Source organism: Corvus moneduloides, chromosome 1 (assembly GCF_009650955.1).
Source record: "Corvus moneduloides isolate bCorMon1 chromosome 1, bCorMon1.pri, whole genome shotgun sequence".
NCBI lineage: Eukaryota > Metazoa > Chordata > Aves > Passeriformes > Corvidae > Corvus > Corvus moneduloides.
The window spans coordinates 129,433,251-129,452,064 of NC_045476.1; the positions used below are offsets into that span (position 1 = coordinate 129,433,251).

The 18,814-nt window shown below is 38.2% G+C and overlaps 1 protein-coding gene across 11 annotated transcripts in view; it reads left to right on the forward strand.

Moving 5' to 3' along the window:
- Positions 1-18,814, forward strand: part of SULF1 (sulfatase 1) — a 124,759-nt gene that overhangs the window by 37,040 nt on the left and 68,905 nt on the right. The window lies entirely within an intron of this gene.

Consider the following 18,814-nt stretch of genomic DNA (forward strand, 5'->3'; position numbering starts at 1 on the left):
AAGGCACCTAAATGTGGGTGCTAGGGTGTGAATATTTGGACTCCCGTTACAGGCAATAGCATTTGAGTCAATACAGGCAGTGGAGCTTGGAGAACTGCACCTGGACAGTCAGATAGTTTCCAGGTTCCCCTAGCTGTACAGGCTAGATTACTCTCTGACTGTCACCTTAAACACCTACCAACATTTTGAGAATTAAATTTTGATGTCTGCAGTGTAGAGGTGAATCTCACCCAGGGAAATCATTTAAGAAGATGCAGATGTATGTGTAAAGTAGACAGTGATTGAATTAAAACTATTGTGATTTTAACATGAATAAATTCCTATTCTGTTATGTGGCCCTCAGGTGTTATTCAAATCCAGTGTATGGTTACCTTACTTTTATTTACCTGTCACAGGAGGGATAGATATGCTGTATTTGTGAGGCAAGTAACTCTAGATTATTTTTTCATGTTTACGATATTCAGGGTGGTCAGTAAGCATTTAGTAATGCTAACTCCCATTAAGCATTACGTAAGTCAATTACACTTACTCATTTCCAATGGAAATATTAAAACCAGAAGTTAGAGCACTAGTTCTGTAGCGTTTGAACAATTCCAAATAATGATTAATACCATAAAGTAAGAACACTCAGAAGTTGTTTAGAACTAAGTATGATGGAGGCCTCAGAGCCATGTTCATACCATGAGAGAGGCTCAGCCCAAAACCAGTGGAGCACTGACAAGTGGTCAAAACAGACCTGAAGTGATTCATAGATTTTCATGCTTGATCCCATGCATGAAGGTGAATCTGACTCTCTGACCTTCCCTTAAATAACAAGATTCAGTCTTGTTTTTCTGTGCAAAACAAGTTGCTGACAGCCTAGAAAAAGAAGGGATTGAATTTCTTTTCAGCTTAGAGCTCTTAAATTTTTCTGTCTCAGCACTGCCTCGTTAGGTATATTGGTTGTGCACCCATTCATAAGCAGGATATAGTCAGCACTTAATTAGCCATGTGTCGCAGATTATTCATGCCAGTTATACTAGCTGAAGCAGAGAGCTGCATGAATGTTTCTAAAGTCCTTCCAGGAGCATCTCAACTCTGTAATCACTACAGCTGCTTTTGTGTCACACAGAGCTGGAGATAATAAGCCCGTGTAAATCTTATCTGGCTCCATAGTAAACCAGGTCCCTGGGAAACACAAACTGGTAGTGTCGACCTGTATCCAGCTGGGGTTTATTAATTTTGGCTCAATGTTGCTCTGCCAAACCTATAGTGGAGCTGGCTTTGGTGGCAAGCCACCTGACAGGTGACAAGGGGTGGAGGGAGTCAAGCAATTGCTTCTGAACCACAGTCCATTTTTCTAGAAGAGGAGTTTGAGGTTTATTAGAGGAGGCACGGTGCTACAAGATTTCAAAAGTTTGGTCCTTTTAAAAAATTTTTTCTAAGTCTTTCAAATTATTTTATTTTAATTTTTAAATTTGAACTAACGTCTTTTTGAAGTGACAGGAGGAGTTGCAAGGACTTGTGTTCAATCAGAAAAGTCAGTTCTAGATAGCTATAAATTGAGGGGACTTTAGTGCTTATTTAGTTTTAGTAGGATAGATGTTTTTAGGTTGTCAACAAGTAATCAATTTTAAAGATGTCTATTCATCTTTAAAATGTACTTACATCAGGAGACTTCAGTGCATCAATCCTAGGCTGACACTGTGACTGGACTGCTCTTGAAAGCTTCTGGCATGAAATAGGACTCCAGCACTAATTTTTTGGTTTCTCCACACTTTTAACATTCATTCATATGTAGTTTCTTCATATGACAGTGAGACACATATGTTCTAGAGTAAACTTGAAAGCCTAGCCTCAGATATATTAAAATCTTTGTGGTTTATGGTGACTGTGAAAGTTGCTTAGTTAAAGCATGCTGTTTCCGTATCTGATGGAGACACTTCCAATAAAGTTATTCTTAGAGGCTCTTGATTTTATTTTGTCAAGAGCAGAGAATTCTGGACAATAAAATTTTGGATCATTCAGTAATCTTCTTTATGACTCTGTATTAATTTCTATATTTTTAATTTTTCATTTAAAAGTCCTAATTCAAGTAGTGGCAATTCTAAAACTATAATGTCAGTTTGTGTATAAGTGACCAGAAACCTCAAACATTCTGTTAGACACGGACAAGACTGAGACATAACTAAAGAAAATGTAACAAGAAAAATATCTTAATTGTGCTGAAGAAAAAGTTTCTATGAGCTGCAGATATTTTTGATTTCTACAGCAACTTATCATCAAGAACTTTCTAAAAATATGAATTAAACTAGCCTCACAATTTGAAAGATCAGTAAGAGTTATATTAGGATAGTCCTGTTTATCACTGGAGTACAGTCTGATCCAGTCGTGATTGATATTTGACAAAATACAAAGCTGTTGACCCAGATGGTAACAATCACATACAGAAAGTATTTCTAGATCATAACTGTAGTCAAGATTTTGATCCAAACTTCCTAGCATTTAATGTAAACAGTGGCAGAATTAAGACACTGCTTAAACTGAGAAGGGAATTACTGTCAGTATTGTCTGTGAAGTGCATTGGGAACTGCCATTAATACAGGTAGTTCCAACCATGCCTTGCTAATTGCCGGGGCAAGTCCCTCAATCTTTTCTTATCAAAACAAGGACCAAAGACACGCCATGTGGAACAGATTCTGAAAGCTCTGTGGAGCCAGAAAAATCTGTTGCCTGTGACCCCAGAGAAAACCTCACATTTGGTAAGACTTCAGTTTGATTGTATTTCTTTGAGCCTTTCTGCTACAAGTGTTTAATTATTTGAACTATGTCAATAATTGCCCAAGTTTGCCTACATGAGCTAAGTCATTTAAGAAATTACTTAGGAAAGTAATGAATTTGATGAGAGTATAAGTTAAGGTAATTAATCATCAGTTAGTCATGGCCTTGCGTCTAGACAAGCAGCAGTCTTGCAAAGTGCAGTACCTGAGGCCAACAAATGAAAATGCTGTATTTCTCATGAAGTTTTAATTTCACAGTGATTGTGGTAGTGTATAGACACACTGTAACTTAATTAAAATGCAAAACGCAATGTACTTAGTACAACATTTACCCGTACTGTGTAATCCAGATACTGTATCCTTCAATTGAATTTACTCAGCCTGTTGGAAAAAGAAAGCCTCTTTCATAGAAACACATCTTTCCCTAAAGCTTCCCTAAGGAAATTTTTAGTGTATGTATGTAACAAGCAAACTAATCTGTCTTCAAGTTGTCTATGTTGCCGAACTGTAATTCAGGAAAGCAGATAATCTGTTGGGTACAATGCTCAGAACCATTTCTTTGTAGGTGAAATTCGGTTCTTATCACACCATCTAGAGCAGCTCTTGTTAGCACATCCTTTCTGTCCTGTGACTCTCCTGGACCTGAATGTTCTGTAGCAGCTTCAGAGCCTCAGTGTGTTTTTAAACAACTCATAGTCACACATGACACAGTGCTGCAGCTGAGCATTGATGGGACAAGGGTTTTTATATCTTTAGGGGATTTTTATCCAAGATGAATAATGTCACTGTTTTAATAGCAGAAACTTTTAAAAAAGGTCTTTGTGGTTTCAGCTGTCATTTTCAGCTTTAAGGATCTAACTTAAGGGCAGTTCAGCATATTTAGCTTTCACATGACAGAGCTGTGGTGTGTTCCTTGTCTCTCACCAATGGTTTCCTACCTTTTAGCTCACATGAGTGAACTTTAGGTCCACTGGAGTGAAACTCTTTCAGTCGCTTCTCCAGTTTCTTTCTACTGTGTTTGTCAAATCTGTCTGAATTGTACCAAAGTTATTGGGCTAAAAACAGAGCAGTAACTAGGAATTAAGAAAATGATAATACCAGTGTGGCCAAATGTACTATTCATAAAACAAAACAATACAATTTCACTGCTCAAATGAAAGCTTGCTTGCTATCCTCTACCAATTCCTTTATTTTACATGCTCAGTGGAAGATCAAAGAAATGTCTCTTTTTTAGGGGATGATTTAGTTCATTTATACCATAGCCATAGGCAAAATTCCTCAACACACTATATTTTGCTGTGAAAATATTAATGTTCTGAAGTCAAGTTCAAGTGTTTAGTCACCTTAGATATTTGAACAATCCAACTGTTTAACATTTCATGTCACTTTTTAACAAAGTCCATTTTATACACAAAAAAATGCTCCTAGCTAATTCTTGAGTTTACTTTGCTAGGCCAACCACGCTGAACCCTTGAATATCCAAGGAGTAGGTGCAGTAATATGAAAGTACTGTAAAAACACATTACTATATTCACCTTAAGTACATTTATTTAGAGGAGGCCCTGCATTAGCAAGGTGTCCAAGGAACATAAGGCAATTATGTGATGTAAAGCTGTAGTAGCAATGCCATTATTCCCAGCCTTGCCAGTACACAGTAAGACAGCAGCTTTCTTCTGTCTGGGAGAAGAAACAATTCTTCTGCCTGTTTCCCACTACTCCCCTTCTGACCTATCAAAATGAGTACAAGGACAGGATCCTCACCAAAACAGTTTCATGAAGAGGGAACTCTCTCATGCAGGAGGTACATACCAGCTCATATTTCGATAAGATGGCTGCAGTACAGAGAAGGGCTGAAATTTCAGACTCATATGTTCTGTGGCTTCTTTTGTGGCTTCCCACTCTCTTAGACGTGAAATTAGTTTATTGTAAAGAAAAGAAACATGGATTTAAAACCTTTAAATTCTATCAAAGTGAAAACCATGCTTCAGAAACATACAGCTGATTTGGCTTGGTACATAGGAGTGTTCCCTCCGATTCTCCGTCATTAAAGGAGGCACTGAGGAGCATGGATTAAATTGTTAACTTAAATCAATTAACTAATTACATTAAAGGAGTAAGTGGATAAATTTATTCAGATTTGCTTGACAATATCTTAAAAGCACATTCCCAGCACAGCTTCACATATAAAGTAGAAAAGATTAATGCAACTTGCCTACAGGATTTGTACAAAGAATCAGAGGCAGAAGCAGTATTCAGAAAGAAATGATACTTCCAACAAAGTGGAGCAGTATTCCCTGACAGTTTCGTTGATTGATTATTTTTTAATTTATTTTTATTATTTTTTTAAGCACTGAATGATACTTTGTTTTCGTGGAGGTAAGCTGTCCAAGCTAGCAAGCTACCTGACACAGAAGTCATGTTTTGATTAACATCAGGATTCCTACATACCTAAATCAATTCATTGTGCAAACATACGAGAGTCCAAAAAAGTAATACTAAGAATTAATGATGTTTGGTCATCCGTTCTCCAGTGAGGTTGAAAACACAGATGAATGTGGTGCCCTTCCCATTGTGTGTCATCAGATCTGTCTTCCTCGGTCCTGAAGAAAGCACATTTCTAGCACTGCCAGCTCACTCTCCTTTATCAGACATCTCAATTTTTGGCATCATATGATTCTAGGAAAACTTATCTCTCATTTGGAAGAAAGAAATAAACACATTTTAGTACCTAGGATTGCCAAAAATACTTTCAAAAGGCACAATCACAGAGGCTAGGAAGCCAAAAGATAAGTAACATGAGCACAGAATTTATTATTTTTTTAAAGAATGTTATTTTGAAAACAGTTTCTTGATTTATCTTGGTCATTTGACTGAAATCTTTTTAATTAACACTTGCTGTTGGCTGGAGTAGAGTGTTCATTTCTCAGTGGTTCTGATTTCTGCTGTGCAGTAAATTGAACATCTCTGTCATTTTCATCCACATGGACCATCTCCTTTCTTTAATGCTACAGTTACTATTGAAGTAAACAAAAGTGTTGCAAATAATTTCAGAACAGACCTTAACAAAAGTATATTTTGGGAAATCTAAGCAGAGTCCTTCAGACTGTTTCAGACTGGACCTCTTGTGCAGCACAGTTAAATCATTGTTATTCTTTTATTCCCTCTGTATAAATATAACAGCAGTATAAAAATCTTTTTGATGTCTAAGATAGTGTATGGCATCAAGGAAAACTAAGGAGGTCTTCTAAGCTGATTAAATAAAACCAACAAGAGTCACAGGAGGGAAGGGAGGAGGGAAAACACTTGCTCGCCTGATCTGAGATGTTTGCAAAAGCTGCAGCAATTCTCCACCAGTTAAGGATTGAAGTTTCCCTGGTGGACTGATGACCTTTGATGTGATAATTGCTGGTTTTCCTGAAACTCCCAAAAGAGAGCATGTTAGAAGAAAAAGGGATAAATATTAATGAAGCATTGGATTTTCATTCAAAACCAGCAGGAGCCAAGCAGTTAAACGCTCCTTTTCATCCCATGAAGCAGGATAGAAAGCAAGATCCCTAGAATATTTGCCAGACAACTTACAAACCTTAATCTCTGAGTAGTTTTACAGTGTCATGTATCTCTGTGGGTACGAGCTTATTCTGTTGTTAAAGAGATCATTCATTATCTTAGATTTTTCTTCTTTTAAAATTGTCCTATGAAATTAAATTTCAATTTTTTGAAGTATTAAGTTTTTTGCCTCCAATGTGACACATACGTAAGTGTCAGCGTATTGATTTTCCATTATGGTGACCTTAGAAGTTTACTTCTTCAGGTAAGGCTGGAGAAAGTGCCCCAGGATAGGAATGTGGTGGAAGTAGTATTCTTCTTTTGTTGTGGTTCACATGAAAGTTTTGGTCCTTTGCCTGAATCCAAGTGGATCCTAAGTTACTACTTTTCAGCATCCACATGCACACAATTCACTTGATCATAGAAAATAACAGGTAAATGTGCTATAGTCAGCATGCAGTTTGCTTGCTCTCTCACAAGCTGGGGGAAAAGAAAAATGTTTTTAGAGAAAAACGAGACACCATAGCCCATTGCTTACCACAACAACATTTTCTAGTTGTTTGGGGGGGGGGGTTGTTTTCTTTTTGTAATAGAGACAAACTTTTATTTATCTGGTGAAGTTACTTTCTTCTGGAGCTTGCTTTAGGTAGTAGGTGAAAAGTTACTTGGAGTTTGCCAAAAGGCTTATGATCTCCAGTCAGATGTTAATTTGCATGTCTGTCATGGCCTGGAAAAGATTGAGTATTAGCCTTTCCTCTAGCATCTCGGTCATATTGTGCTGTTATCTTGAAGTATTCTAAAGACAAATAAAATTGAGATTTTCAGACTGATTAGCTGGTGTGACTGCAAAGGCATTTTTGCCTTGAAGAAATGTCTTTGTTACAGCAGCCGTCATATCTGACCTGCTCCCTAGGTCAATAAAGATGAAGGGCTCTCGGTCTGTTGCAGAAGAAACTCATTGTGACTCACAACTGGCCCTGCTTTCATATGCATACACTTACTGCCAGCCTAGCAACATGCACCTTCTCTCCAAATGATTAATATAGCATCAAATGAGACATACTGTTTCTCTGGAAAACATCCTTGTAAAGCTGGCTGAAATGGGAGGTTAAATATCAAAGGGCTAACACAAAGAAAGGGACTGATCAAACAACTAGACTATTCTGTGATTTACATGGGTTATTTTGCTGATGATTAGGTAAAGAAAAACCTGCTGAGATGAAGAGTAAGCAATTACATATTGAGGAAACTCTCATACTTATTACCTTATTAGTAGTATTCATAGACTGAGAGACCCTCCACAGGGTGATCCCTTGCTAATTCCTTATCGACAATGGCTTTGATGTGCTTACGTTATGTGATTTTCCTGGGGGAATGGAAAAGGTAGGAATTATTCACTGAATACATAACCACCTAGCATCAGAGGAAAATTGCAGAATTCAGGAAACCTTCGTAAATAAAGAAGGCTGCATGTTTACTAATGCGTGTATACCATCTTCAGCTGTCAATGTAATTTCTTAGAAGGCTGTTTAACAAAAAGAATAAGAAAAGTAAGAAGAATCATAATCACTGGTTAGTTCAAGACAAAATAATTCCCAAACTGAGAGGGAGACACTTCACTGTCAGCACAGATGACAACATCAGTAATAGCTGGCTGTGGAAGGGGAAAAAACTTTGATTACTTGACCACAAAAGTTTCCTTTTACTGAAGTTTTGGTGTGTTACATGTACAGAAAAATGATACTTAGCAAACATTTTCTCTAGAATAGCCATTCCTGGTTCATCCCATCTGAGATGCGTCTTTCTTTTTGGTAAGGAACCTTGCCTCTATTTTAAGCTCCTTTCCTGCTCCAGGGCAGGGGAAAAGTGCTTGAGAAAAACTAGGTTCAGATGTCAGTTAGACATTGTTAGACAGGCTCAAACACAGTGGTGGAATGGAAGAGGACATCTTACCTGTGTCTGTGCCAGTAATGAACCAAAAAACCCAGCAGATGGTGACTACTGTTCAAATGCCAGCAAATGTTTCTCCTTAAGGCACAAGCGTGTTGTGAGGACTTTTCTCTGTGGCAGCACGTAGCATAGGGACCTGTGAACAAAGTAGCTAAGTAATACCAATAACCTGGCTATGGGATCATCAAATTCATCTGGCATAACTGTGCTAACTTACAGTTGTCCAAGATGTGCTGCATTTGCTGCAACAGGTGTCATGCTCAGTTAACATGCTGCATTTACCAAGATAGCCCACAGCATAGAAGCAAGCATATTTTGGTCTTCACTGTTATTGTCATTTCTAAAGTCTGAATGCCCTACTGAATGCCCTGTAGATCATGCAATTTAAATTCCCTTTGTCTTCAAAGAGAGTGTTGAGACTTTAAATGTAGGTCTGTTGGCTGCATATTTATTATGGCAGAGAACCATAACACAGACAAAGATTGTAAAATAAACTTGTCTGAAAATTTTGTATTAGTAAATAGGTAAATATCAGTAAATCTTTTCAAGTTGCCTTACTTAGCTCCTAAGGTAATGCACACCTTACATTACTGAAGAAATACAGTGTCATGGTTTGACTCCTGCCAGTTACATAAGCCCCATGGAGCTGCTCGCTCGCTCCCACCCATCAGAATGGGGGAAAGAATAAAAACAGTAAAAGGGAGAAAACCTGTGGTTTGAGATAAAGAGAGTTAATGAGTCTGTAAAGTAGGATAATGATACTACTAACACTCATACTAGTAGAATATGCAAAACAAGTGATGGACAATGCAGTTGCTTACCGCTTGATGACCGATATCCAGCCAGTTCCAAAGCAGCCACTTCCAGCCAGCTTCCCCCCATATATACTGAGCATGATGCCATATGTTATGGAACATCCCTTTGATCAGTTGGGGTCAGCTTTCCAGGCTGTGTCCCCTCCCAACTTCTTGTGCCCCTCCAACCTTCTCACTGTCTTCAGCATGAGAAGCTGAAAAGCCCTTGACTTAGTGTAAACATTGCTTAGCAATAACTCAAAACATGCAGTGTGCTCTTGACTTTGCTCTGGTACTAATCCCAAAACATAACACTATACCAGCTACTAGGAAGAAAATTTAACTCTATCCCAGAAGAAACCAGGACACACACTCTGTCTCATATTACCGCAGAATAGAGCAGTAAGTGAAATTACGGTTTTACTTTGAACATTGACTCAAATATGGCATTGTCAGTTTATCATTTCTCTTAATAATTTCTGAATGGTGTGTGATCATTTTACAAGTAAAGAGATGAATTAAGTGTAAGACAGTATTAGCTCAAATGAAAGGTTGATGAATGGGAGTTCAAGAACACATCTTCAAGGAGTCTTACCTGAATCATCATCAAGGATCCAAGTTCATGGTCCAGTCTAGCTTGACATGTCATCATCCATAATAGATTAATGAATGGTGTTGGTTTTGGTTCTGTCTGGTATAACATCCTCACTCATAATATCACTGGGTTTTAAGAAAGGCCTTGTACTGATGACTCCTGTAATTTAATATTATAGGGATGTATGATCTGCACTATGCCTTTCATTAAGGGTAGAGATGGCCAGAGTATGACAGTTTAGCTTTCAAGGATTCAGGTTTTTTCATTTCACACTGCAATGGAAACAAAAGACTTTCACTGGGTTTTTGTTTGGGTGGTTTTTTTTTTTTTTCATTCCATAGCATGAAATTGTATTGAAATTTATTTTCAGATTGAAAAGTTAAGGTTTTCCATCTGAGTCTCACATTTGGGAGTAAGCAGAAAGCTTAGTCTGGAGTCAAAGTAGTCAAGCTGATCCTTCTTTGTTTTAGTTTCAGTGATATTTCATTGATACCAGAGATAATCAATTAGCTAGTACTTTGCATGGTGAATCAGGAAACTTGGATGAAAGACGTTATGCAAGAAAACATGAAAAAATAGTGGAAGTGTTGTATTCCATATATCATTTACAAACAGAGAATGACAGATTAAAAATTTGTCCAAAAGTCCTATTCAACAGGATATTTCCATAACAGATGGCATGAGGAGTAGTTTTTCAAGCCTTAGGCAGGTATTAGATGCTAACTTATGACATTCATCATGCTGTCTAGGAGATCCATCTGATTCACACCAGTCAATCAGCTGCCTTGGTTTTAAGCAATTTCACGCTAAAAAGAGAATGTATTAGCAATAGCTCTTTGCTATTTGGTTACGGTTATTTACTTCCTAAAATTGCCTTCCCACTGTGTCCTCACCTGTAAGCTAAAACCTCTATCATTCAGCTGTTAACAACGGATATATATTTTGCATAGTTGCTGAACTGAATGTTAGACCATAGAAGACAGGATAATTTGTAATAAATAGGCTCCTCTTTATCATGCTGGTAAAGGTGATTTGTGACATTTTACTGTATCGCAGGTCTTGGTTGTTGTTGTTTACATCGTTGTACACACACTAGCTAATTTTACGGTTTTAACTGTCACAATTTCCTGATCAAATGTACTTGCCCACTACAACTTTTAGGGCAACTTTCCCGCAGTTACAGACAATGGTTTTGATTCTCATTCAGCCAGATAGATCCTTGTTCAGTCACTTACAACTGATCCTGTTGCTGTCTGTGTGTGCCACAGCCATGAAGCACCACTGGCTCTCCCTGCCCCTGCCCACCCCCCAAGGCCTTCACCTCTCTGCCTATGGCCTAGGACCCCCTTTCAGCCCTCCAGGGCTCCCCACATCTGCCCACAGTATAGGGCTCCATTTCAGCACTGCCCGGCATTTCCCAGCCTGGCCTGTACGTGTCCTCATCCCCACGGAGCTGGGGCTGCCCCTGTGCCCTCCCCATGCCCTGCTGCTGGCTGTGGGCTAGGATGGGACAGGCTGCCAGATCCTGCCTGCTCCAAGCCATCGCCCACAGGGCAAACTCAGTGTCCTGAAAATGTGCTCATAGGTGTTACTGGAAACACAGGAGGATTTCATTTGCAGATACATAAAAATTACATTAACAGGTGTAGGAAACAGATGCCAACGCTCAGACATTTTGTCATATCTCTTTCCCAGCTCTACTCATGAAAAATGGAATATGTAACTCAATATTGTAATAAAGGCCTAGTTTTGGTAAAGAAAATCATGTGAAGAAATGTGCAAGAGTTTAACAAATCATTGCAATGTTAACATAAATGCCTCTGACAGAGGTCAACAGAGCTTTTTAAATGTAGGAGATAATGGAAACATAAGCTGGTGCCATATGATACTTTAGCACAATGCATTTTTCATTTCAGATTCTTTCTCCTTCTTCATACCCTGAAATGTTTGGTATATTTTTTACCAAATTGAAACATATCTATAATCTGACCATATTATACCAGTCTGGGGAAAAGATAAGTTTCTAGGAGCTTTCAATAAAACGGAAAAACAAGAAGGTGGGGTAATGCAAGCAGGGGACCAAGTGGTGGGTTATGCTCTGTGCTATGTGGGTGCTGTCATCCACATCCTGAAAGTTGGCAGGGGATTTAAGGTGTGTTGTCTGTTCAAAACCACCCTGCTTTTAAAGGAGATGCTATGGAGAGCCAAGAATTTTATAAAAACACATTATAAACTTGAATAAAAGAACAAACATATGAAGATGTTGTATTATCAGGACATCCTCCTTTCTGTGAAGTCCTTTGCAGTGCCTGTCTGCATCCCATCACCACCACAGTAAGTGGTTTTCCCAAACAGTGTCAGTGCTTTTTTTTATGTGCAAATTACAGTCTCCAGATACGCATCAGGACACTGAACACGATTACAGAGCATTTTCAGTCCGGAAATTTTTCTGTGTTAATGTTCAGTGCTGAATTTTTCTGCCACAAAGGAAAATGTTTGTGCAGAAAACAGTGGGGATTATGCCATGGCCTCCTTGTATACTTTTTCTGAAACTTTTGTCCGAGAGGCGTTGTTTGCTCTTCACTGTAAGCCACGGAAAGCACCTTTAATTTTGGAGGGAAGTTGTTTGGAGTCTGTGTTAATCTAAGAAACCTGTGACCCTCAGATTATCTACTTAGACCTTATGGTCAGAGGTTGCCTCCATGAGCAACCTGTACTTTTGGGAAGATTCTATGAGAACAAATGCAATAACTTCATTTGTAGAGTAGAAAAACTCCGGGAAACACATTAATCATTATGTGGTTAACAGATCATAATGGTGTCTGAAGAATAATATATTTTTTGATAAATTTTAAGATATCAAAATACAAAAAGGATTTGTAAAATTTAATGCATGCAGAGCTGGTTATGATTTGACTTCTTTTCTAGGAGACTTTTCCTATAAGACTGCTTTATTGTAATTAAAAATTTTCCATCAAAATTTCTTACATTAAATCTAGAAATAAATACATTTTGCAAATGCAATGCAATAGAGACTTTGGAAAATTATCATGATTCACCATCTGCAGCCCTGTGTTTAGAGTTTTGCAGTCTTCTAAGAAATGAATAAGCAGCCCAAATGATATTTTAAGGAACAATTGGAACTTGTTGACAGTGTTAAAAATTGAAATTCCATATTTTAAAGCAGTAACTGTTTCACATAGTGAGACAGAGGATGTAGCATTTAAGCTGCCTTCATTTAGACTTTAAAATCAGTCATATGGGACATAAGGGGTCCCTCTGGAAAACTATTCGTTTAACTCAATAAATTACTCATTTTTGCTTGTTTATTTTAAAGGACAACATACACAGGAATGTATTCATGGCAGATGAATTAGCTCCTATATTATGAGCATGCAGTGTGGTTAGTGTGAAACATTTACACCACCCAGCTCATCAGAAACCAGTAAAATCATTTGTTTCATTCCAGCTGTGCTCTTCGCATTTACGCGGGGCTTGAGTATTTCAAATCTCTCTTTTCTCAATACATAAAGTTGTACTTTTTTTGCAAGTCCTAACTGCTTTAACTTTTTTATTAAGAAGAGAGAAAAAAACAGAAAATGGTTTTAAATCAGCTTTCATTTCTGTTGAACAAATGACCACTGAAATAATTGGAAGACCTCTCCCCATTTCAAAAGACAAGTGTAAAATCTGAAATTTTGGCTAGTTTCTTTGACTGAGAAACAAAATTTAGCTTTTGCATTTAAGAATTTTAAATAGGGGAACAAATTTCTTAATTGTAATTTCTTACAAACTGTGTACAGTGATGAAATAAGTGGAACAGAAAGTCAATAGAAAGGGTCTCAGACTTGTGGGCAATGACAGACACAGATGTTGCTCCATTATGCTACCAAATACTAAATGCTAGGATTATCTAAAATTGTATGTCCACCTCTAGGTTGCCGACATGAGAAAGACATCAATAAACTGGAGTGTGTTTGGCAGATGGCCATGAAGATGCTTGGGGGCTGGAGTCCTTGTCCCATGTGAAGAAGTTATAGGAGAAGAGTTGTTCAGCCTGGAGAAATGAGAAGTTTTGGGGGGTCCAACAGAAGCCCCACAGTGCCTAGAGAGAGGTCACTGATTAGACAGAGCCTCATTCTTGACAGTCATGTATGGCGGGAGAACAAGGCAGGAGGCAGTGGGCATAACTTGAAATGTAAGACATTTAGACTGGGTATAAAGAAAAACAAATTTCACCCTCTGAACAGTCAAGCAGTGGAAGAGGGCCCCAGAGCATTTGGGCAGTGTCCACCCTTGGGGTTTTCAAACCTGACTTGGTAAAGCCCTGAGCAGCCTGGTCTGACCTCACAGCTGAGCCTGCTAAGGACAGAGAAGTGGATTCTCTATGTATTGGTCTAAGCATTCCTGAATTAGGTCATTGACACGGTTTATGAGACACCTTTCATATAAGAACAGCTCATCTACATTTAAGGAAAAAAAACCCCAACCATCCAGTAAAGAAAGCATTGATGGTTTCCCCACAATAATCACTGTAAAATGAGATGCCTCCCAAATTCCTTCTTACACAAAATGAAGAAAAACACTACAGTCCCGTTCTTCACCTTTCTGTCTCCTCTCAATTTTCTGGGAATGATTTCCTATACATCCTAGTCCTTGCCATTCCTGATTCATGCTGCATTATTCAGAAGCTTCTACCTAATGATTACCAGTTTCCGTTCCTGTCTTCCCTTCTCTGTGCATAATGCACAGTCCAGTGTTGCAACATAAGGTTGACTGCCTGCTCCACCACTCCTAGAAAAAATAATTCAGTATGTGCTGTATCAAGCACCTGAGTAGAATCGTGGCTCATGAGCAGGCTTCCAATTAAATATATATGAAGATATATAGATATCTACATGTATAAAAAATAAAGATGGTATAAAATCATGTCTCTTAATTGCTAAATAGAAACTTTGCTTAGTAAGAAGTGCATTGGAAACAAAAAAATGTTTGTCTCAATGTATTCAGCCTCATCTTCCATGCTTTAAAACTGCTCTCTCATCTATAGAAGCCAGTACTGTGAAATTGAAATACCTGTATGTGTACTTGAAAGATGAAGAAAGTGTTTCTGCAGGCATTTTCACTAGGTAAATGAAGGTGCATTTATATGTGCTGTCCCTTCAAAATGTTTTCTGAGATAAAGTTGTTCACAGAATAATTTCTGCAAGTCATTCTTCAGTCTTTTAGATCTCAGACTGAAGATTATTTTCAAACAGCCCTTTGAGAATGGATTTTCAGAATTCAGCTGGAAGAATTGGTATTCCTCAGACAAATAAGCTGTATATGGTATATTCTGTCCTTGAACAGGCAAATGTGACTCTAATTTCAGGCTTTTTTGATAGGAGTTTTCAGATGAAAGCCAGTATTCAGATGCTTTGTACATTTTGGCCTTTCTTCATGTACCATTAGGTGCTTAGATGTTTTCTGAAATAAAGGTACCAAATATCTTAAAACATTGTTGCACCAGGAATGTATTGAAGAGCCTGCAGGAAGTTGTTTTAAGGAGCTGAGCAGTCCTGTTGAGTACAAGAGTACTTACTTCATTTGCACAGCAGAACTTATATCAGAGGTTAAGTAAGTCTTAGGCACGTGATTTGGCAGTAAAATCCATTAGCTGTACTCCTTGCTCATATTTGCTGCCATTCCTGTACAAAACCATTTTCACCTGATAGGACAGGGTGATGTGGAGATGACTTTCTGAGTTTCCCCATGGTGGATTAGTCACAGTCACTCTGCAAATCCCCCCTGAGCGTACACAGGTGTGTTCTTCAGGGGGGACTGTGGCACAGCGAGGTGAGGGGAGGCGAGAGGACTGGAAGGGTTACTGTGATAGCAGACACAATTCCCCCATGTTCTTAGTAGCTGGGGTTCTGCCTTGTCCCCCACCAGGTAATGGAGCTTGGTGAACACCAGGGACTTCCTGATTACAAAGGAGATCAAAAGTAAGGGTTGATGGCAGAGTGGTGTTGTTCTCAGCAGTGCCTCAAGTCAGTGTATTGTCCTTGCTGACTAGTCTTTATGGAAAAGGATATGAAGCATCTTTTTTTTTTTGTAACAGATTGGTTGGTTTGGTCTGTCTGTTTACTATTAATGGTAGGCTGGTTTCTCTATAGTACAGGTTTGTCAGGGAGGACTTTATTTGAAAATACATTTCTTGGTTGAGAAGCTTTTACATGTATATCGGAGAAGGCAGAATTTATACTGTGCGAGGACTAGAAAAACTGCTTGACAAAAAGAAGTAGCATAGTAAAAAAGATCTTGCTTTAAAAACAGAACTCAGGACCTGATGCATTGGTGCGTATCTTAGCAGTCCTACTAAATTCAATTTGAACTGAATGAAAGTAAAACTCACTAGAATATAATGGTATTATATTAAAAAAAAATTATTAGGCTAGGAGTCCAGACCTGAAAGTGAAAGACAAAGACAACAGGCACCACATGCAATCTGTAGTGGACCTAGGCACACATGAGCATGTTCACTGCCCGTAAGCACACAAAGTGCTGATGCTACAAATAAATTTACTTCCTGCACTGTAGTATAATAGAGTGAGTTTTCCAAAAGCACTTAGAAGAACTGCCTGACTCTCCTGGCTCTCCAGGAGATGGCACCTATCTAAAGTCCTATGATGTTTCTGAGTAGTCCATCCTTTGACAGTACAACTGAAAGTACATTTGAGCTCCCCTCCTAGAAACACAGGTGATGTTGTCTGTTTACATACACACACTTGTGTAGATTCGTACTGGCAGTTCCTCCCACTTCAGTCCTTACATGAACTCCTCTGGTCCCCGAGAGCTCCTGTTGCTTCCTCTGGGCAGTCAGCAAGAGAGTGGCCAGAGCAGCCATGCATTAGGCTCAACTCAAGACCACACACCCCTGTGATGGCACAACCTACCCTAACCCCTCCTGTGATAACAGACATTTGAGTAAACATACCTAGAAAGTTTTTAAATTACGCGTTTTCTGTCCAGAGGAGATGTGGAAAGCTATGGTCTTGCACAGTTTCTAAAGCCAGTGAATTTAAAGAGGAATTTAAAGAAATGTGCAAACTGTGCTCCTGTTACTCACCTCTGTGATATGATCTCCCAATGTAAGACTACTTTCTGAATCACTGAACTGTCGCTGTGTTATTGTGTGGTATATTTTCACAGTGCCCCACACTGCTGAAGTGAGCAAGAGTATAGCAAAAATTTGTCAGTTTAAAATGCAATTTTAAAATTACCTGAGATTCCCTCATACACAGAATTTAATCATTATATTTGAAAAATACTTGTAGTCTTTTAGTAATTATATTACCTTCTAGATGGAAAGCCACCTCCTTTAAAGATAAAAACAATCTGATATCAGAAGCCTGCTTGGAGCCTAGTGCACATCTAATTATCTCTCAGTCTTAATTATTTATCAAGTGCTAATAAACTGCACGTATCATGACACTCATGTGTAATAAGCATATAAATTTAATTTTTTTTTTTCCCTCTCTTTGAAGACTAACAGACATGGAATTCAATCACAAGGCAATGGCATTATAACCTCCAATATAACATCAGGTTTTAATAAGCCTCCTGTTTGCTGCACACATGTGCTTAAGACTGCCTGGAAACCAAATCAGTAGAAAAAAGGGATTACTTTAGATTACTTTGAAATGTGCATTGTTTGAAATGGCCTCTGGTGACCAGCTTTCATGAATGGCTGATTTTACTTGTGGGGCACGTCATCTGGCTCAATTATACCAGGCTCTTTTGTATGACAAGTGCATTTCTTGCCTGTGCTGAAATATGAAATTCTAAAACAAAGTAAATCAGATGGTGAGAAATAAATTTAGGTAACTGTATACTATTAGAAGTTTGTAGCTTAGCAATGCACATTCTTCTTACTGAAAAATATGTGGGAATTTTCTTTTGAAATTTCCACAGATTTGAAGTTAATATAAAAACATTCATTTTAATTTTAATGTTTTGTTCAGCTATAACAGCAGCATTACAATCAAATACATATTTTTCTTTTCTCAAAGGCAGATCATTTCTCCTACAGTTGTGTATTTTTAAAATGGTACTGGAGTTTGCTGTTTCACCCTAACAGATGAAGTGTTGGGAACTTCTACCTACTAAGAATATCCCTTAACCTGTAAAAAGTTATAAAAGTGGGTTAGCAAACCTGCTTTATACTTTCAAGTCACTGCAAGCTTTTTCCTTTCCTGTCGGTAACTGTTTGCAAAATTACAATGTAAAAACGTAATATAAGGTTATGATTCTCCCTACCTGCAATTACTTTAAATTATAGTTACTTTAAATTAATATAGCCCGAGGCACTGAGGATACATCATTAGAATACACAGATTTCATTTGAAAGGGGAGAAGATATCTGATTGATTAGTTAAGTGTGTTGGAAATCCAATAGATAATGATTAGATTAGACCCAGATAGGAACTACATTCTTTGTGTTCACTGTAAATCCTGTACTTTACAACCTAGATTAGGGGATTAACCTTTAAGAAGAGGTGGTAAATCTTGCTTTTTCCTGACTTCTGCTGTACTGTAAATGTGTTTCCCATGGCTGCAGGCTCAATATTCCCACAGGAAACTGACCTGCAGATTTACGCGGTCGTGCCTGGTAGTCTGAGATGCAGTGTTTGCCTTTAAATACAAGATAGAAGAGTAAGATGTGAGAAGAGCTTTAACATTACTAAACTTAAAACAGTCATCTGTCAACAGCTTTTGCCACTGAAGTGCTTCACTGTATTTGTGAAAGTGAGAGTTGTTATTGTTGTAGGGTGTTACAACCCTCTAGTCATCAAGGCAATATGGTTTAAGGGAGAGATTTAAGACCTCTGAACTACTAGGTTGCTGGGTGCAGATGAACACCTCGCTTCCCTGACCTTTTATTATGTAGTTTCAATCTGTCTGCACAATCTTCATGTAATTACTGATCTTATGAAGTGCTAATTTTGTTGTGTCTCAAACCACACACTTTTTATGATTCACAGCATAGACCACGTGAGATTTCGAGAGGTCCATCCACCCTTTGACACAAGCATCAAAGATTCACAGAAGCTGTATTTGTGTGGCTCTGAGAAAACCCCTTTCACCTCCTGCACCCTGGAGTTTCTGTGTATGCAAAATATTCTCAAATA